Source organism: Schistocerca americana, unplaced genomic scaffold (genome assembly GCF_021461395.2).
Source record: "Schistocerca americana isolate TAMUIC-IGC-003095 unplaced genomic scaffold, iqSchAmer2.1 HiC_scaffold_819, whole genome shotgun sequence".
Classification (NCBI taxonomy): Eukaryota; Metazoa; Arthropoda; class Insecta; order Orthoptera; family Acrididae; genus Schistocerca; species Schistocerca americana.
The window spans coordinates 45,001-50,000 of NW_025726586.1; the positions used below are offsets into that span (position 1 = coordinate 45,001).

The following is a 5,000-nucleotide window of genomic DNA, read 5'->3' on the forward strand; positions in this document are numbered from 1 at the left end:
CAACACCCAGTGCATCCTCTCCGCCACATTAGACAATCCACACTGTCATAACCAGACTGGGAGGTCCACTCAGAAAACAGAATATCCCACCCACCCGACAACCACCATTGCTCAGCCAAGCCACCAACACCCACACATGTCCTACACAGGGGTGCACCCAACATCACAATACTGCCTCCTCTCACAGCACACAAACAATGGCAGGAATGAAAGACACAGGTCTGCCACAAGCATGGAATGAGAGCGCCGCCTGTCATGAGCCAAAGGTGCATCCTGACGTGGCAAATCAGATGATGCCGCAGGCATCCACTTACTATAATCACAATCAACAAACCGGCCGCCCCGCCCCGCCCCCCATTAAACCTTTCCTTACAACAATGTGTACCTTAACCTAACCTATATCGTACCGTAACCTAACCTATATCGTACCGTAACCTAACCTATGTCGTACCGTAACCTAACCTATGTCGTACCGTAACCTAACCTATGTCGTACCGTAACCTAACCTATGTCGTACCGTAACCTAACCTATGTCGTACCGTAACCTAACCTATGTCGTACCGTAACCTAACCTATGTCGTACCGTAACCTAACCTATGTCGTACCGTAACCTAACCTATGTCGTACCTTAACCTAACCTATGTCGTACCTTAACCTAACCTATGTCGTACCTTAACCTAACCTATGTCGTACCTTAACCTAACCTATGTCGTACCTTAACCTAACCTATGTCGTACCTTAACCTAACCTATGTCGTACCTTAACCTAACCTATGTCGTACCTTAACCTAACCTATGTCGTACCTTAACCTAACCTATGTCGTACCTTAACCTAACCTATGTCGTACCTTAACCTAACCTATGTCGTACCTTAACCTAACCTATGTCGTACCTTAACCTAACCTATGTCGTACCTTAACCTAACCTATGTCGTACCTTAACCTAACCTATGTCGTACCTTAACCTAACCTATGTCGTACCTTAACCTAACCTATGTCGTACCTTAACCTAACCTATGTCGTACCTTAACCTAACCTATGTCGTACCTTAACCTAACCTATGTCGTACCTTAACCTAACCTATGTCGTACCTTAACCTAACCTATGTCGTACCTTAACCTAACCTATGTCGTACCTTAACCTAACCTATGTCGTACCTTAACCTAACCTATGTCGTACCTTAACCTAACCTATGTCGTACCTTAACCTAACCTATGTCGTACCTTAACCTAACCTATGTCGTACCTTAACCTAACCTGTATTGCGCCTTAACCTAACCTGTATTGCGCCTTAACCTAACCTGTATTGCGCCTTAACGTAACCTGTATTGCGCCTTAACGTAACCTGTATTGCGCCTTAACGTAACCTGTATTGCGCCTTAACGTAACCTGTATTGCGCCTTAACGTAACCTGTATTGCGCCTTAACGTAACCTGTATTGCGCCTTAACGTAACCTGTATTGCGCCTTAACGTAACCTGTATTGCGCCTTAACGTAACCTGTATTGCGCCTTAACGTAACCTGTATTGCGCCTTAACGTAACCTGTATTGCGCCTTAACGTAACCTGTATTGCGCCTTAACGTAACCTGTATTGCGCCTTAACGTAACCTGTATTGCGCCTTAACGTAACCTGTATTGCGCCTTAACGTAACCTGTATTGCGCCTTAACGTAACCTGTATTGCGCCTTAACGTAACCTGTATTGCGCCTTAACGTAACCTGCATTGCGCCTTAACGTAACCTGCATTGCGCCTTAACGTAACCTGTATTGCGCCTTAACGTAACCTGTATTGCGCCTTAACGTAACCTGTATTGCGCCTTAACGTAACCTGTATTGCGCCTTAACGTAACCTGTATTGCGCCTTAACGTAACCTGTATTGCGCCTTAACGTAACCGATATTGCGCCTTAACGTAACCTATATTGCGCCGTAACGTAACCTATATTGCGCCGTAACGTAACCCACATTGCCCCTTAACGTAACCCACATTGCCCCTTAACGTAACCCACATTGCCCCTTAACGTAACCCAACACACGTTGGGCCTTAACCCAACACACGTTGGGCCTTAACCCAACACACGTTGGGCCTTAACCCAACACACGTTGGGCCTTAACCCAACACACGTTGGGCCTTAACCCAACACACGTTGGGCCTTAACCCAACACACGTTGGGCCTTAACCCAACACACGTTGGGCCTTAACCCAACACACGTTGGGCCTTAACCCAACACACGTTGGGCCTTAACCCAACACACGTTGGGCCTTAACCCAACACACGTTGGGCCTTAACCCAACACACGTTGGGCCTTAACCTGCTCTGTAATTGTCATACGACGCGTTAAATTAGTGTAGTGTTGCCTAACTGCAACCCCCGCAATATAGTTTGCTACTCGCACTGCCCGGTCCCCAGTGTATCGCTTCATGTTAAACACCTTGCAGCTATACACTGTAATGTGGATGGCAGCAGGACGTACATGCTCAATGCCCTTTGCAGTTGTTCATTGGCATTTGCAGTTGTTCATTGGCATTCGCATGTGCGAAGCACTTAGCCTACGCTGTGGTACGGCCTGTGTCAACTGTCCGCTGATGTTGTACGTCCAAATCACACACTGTACTGCACATTGGTCCTCATGTACTGAATGATACATCGTGGTACATGTGACCGTACAACGACTGCGCCAACAACGGCGAACCATGCGGTCCAAATGTTGTGCACTCAGCTACGTGTCGTCTCCCTATAAGAGCTGGATTGCAGTGTGGTATGCCCTGGATGGCGATCAGCATGAGCCGTCTGTTGATGTAGTGGCGCGTGTTGTCAGACGTAGTCGTCTCTTCTCACACACCGTGATAGCATGGTGCACTGCGTTCCACATCTGCGACATGCGACAGAGGCCGGTTGACAGTCGTTCGCGCAATGGACATCGCATACGTACGGGGGCCACCTTCCACGTGTTCGCGAAGCGTGCACATGTTGTTGCGTGTATGTGGGCAGACATAGTGTGTCGTGACACCTGACACAGGCATGCAACAATCGTTGAATTTGCAAATGGCGATGGACGCCTACGTTTGCTGGTGACGTTATGCAAATGAACAACTGGTAAACCGTTGTGGTGCGGTTGTTCTCGCTAGAGGTGAATCAGTGATGGCGACGATCGGTTGAGCTACCAACCGGTTGTTCCAGCGATACCCACCATGCCCACGAACGTGAATGGCATCTGGGTGTGAAGCGATACGCGGCGGTGGCTGGGTGGGACCGTCCCCGGCCGGTGAGGGGGGGCCTCCCGGCGTGCTGGCCGCGCGGTGCGTGGGCGCACGCGCTACAGCCGGCTGGTGGGGGCGGCCAGTGGCAGGCGCGCCGGCCGACGGAGGCGGCAGGCGGCGCAGCTGCGCGCCGGCGCACCCTGCACGCGGCGCCGTGCGGCCAAAGTAGGTCCTCGCGGGCCCGGTGCGAAGCGCGGTGGACATCTGCAGTGTGCTGGTCCGATTGAGGACTGTGTGCGCTGAGGATGCGCCGCCGCCCGGCGCTCGGCGCCGCGACGCCGTCTGCTGCTCGGTCGCCTCTGCGGTTCTCGCAGGTGGTTTGTATCGCAGCTGTGCGGACGTGTTGGCGCGTGCGCTGTGCTGGGAGAGTTCGCTTCGGCACCCAAGTGGGGCTTTTGTCCTTCTGTGGCGCTGGCGTTGGAGCTGCCGGTCACCGTAGGTGGCGCGTGTTGTCTCCCGCCGGCAATGCCACGACAGCACGCTCCCGGGCCTCTGTCGGCAGCGGCAAGCTCAGTTGGGAGCACGGGTGGTCGCACCTAAAGCGTCTACTCGCCAAACTCCGGGCGATTGCGCCTCTCTCGAACCCGACCAAGTACTTAGGACGGCGCTGCGCGCCGCCGGGACCTGAGAGGGTTTCGAGGTGTATTGTGCAGGGGAGCTCAGCCTCCTCCTGTTTGCAGAATAATTGAGCGGACGCTTGCGTGTTCGCGCGGGCCCCCGGGACACACTCCCGGGCGGCCGGCTGCTCAGCTCTAGTTGACGCAGCTCCCTGGTTGATCCTGCCAGTAGTCATATGCTTGTCTCAAAGATTAAGCCATGCATGTCTCAGTACAAGCCGCATTAAGGTGAAACCGCGAATGGCTCATTAAATCAGTTATGGTTCCTTAGATCGTACCCACGTTACTTGGATAACTGTGGTAATTCTAGAGCTAATACATGCAAACAGAGTCCCGACCAGAGATGGAAGGGACGCTTTTATTAGATCAAAACCAATCGGTCGGCTCGTCCGGTCCGTTTGCCTTGGTGACTCTGAATAACTTTGGGCTGATCGCACGGTCCTCGTACCGGCGACGCATCTTTCAAATGTCTGCCTTATCAACTGTCGATGGTAGGTTCTGCGCCTACCATGGTTGTAACGGGTAACGGGGAATCAGGGTTCGATTCCGGAGAGGGAGCCTGAGAAACGGCTACCACATCCAAGGAAGGCAGCAGGCGCGCAAATTACCCACTCCCGGCACGGGGAGGTAGTGACGAAAAATAACGATACGGGACTCATCCGAGGCCCCGTAATCGGAATGAGTACACTTTAAATCCTTTAACGAGTATCTATTGGAGGGCAAGTCTGGTGCCAGCAGCCGCGGTAATTCCAGCTCCAATAGCGTATATTAAAGTTGTTGCGGTTAAAAAGCTCGTAGTTGGATTTGTGTCCCACGCTGTTGGTTCACCGCCCGTCGGTGTTTAACTGGCATGTATCGTGGGACGTCCTGCCGGTGGGGCGAGCCGAAGGCGTGCGACGCGCCTCGTGCGTGCTCGTGCGTCCCGAGGCGGACCCCGTTGCAATCCTACCAGGGTGCTCTTGAGTGAGTGTCTCGGTGGGCCGGCACGTTTACTTTGAACAAATTAGAGTGCTTAAAGCAGGCAAGCCCGCCTGAATACTGTGTGCATGGAATAATGGAATAGGACCTCGGTTCTATTTTGTTGGTTTTCGGAACCCGAGGTAATGATTAATAGGGACAGGCGG

The 5,000-nt window shown here is 52.3% G+C and overlaps 1 non-coding gene across 1 annotated transcript in view; it reads left to right on the forward strand.

Moving 5' to 3' along the window:
• Window positions 1-4,025: 4,025 nt before the first annotated feature.
• Window positions 4,026-5,000, forward strand: part of LOC124591267 — a 1,910-nt gene continuing 935 nt past the window's right edge. Inside the window, exon 1 of the ribosomal RNA XR_006977089.1 lies at window positions 4,026-5,000. This exon is cut by the window's right edge and continues 935 nt beyond it. This is a non-coding gene — a ribosomal RNA (small subunit ribosomal RNA).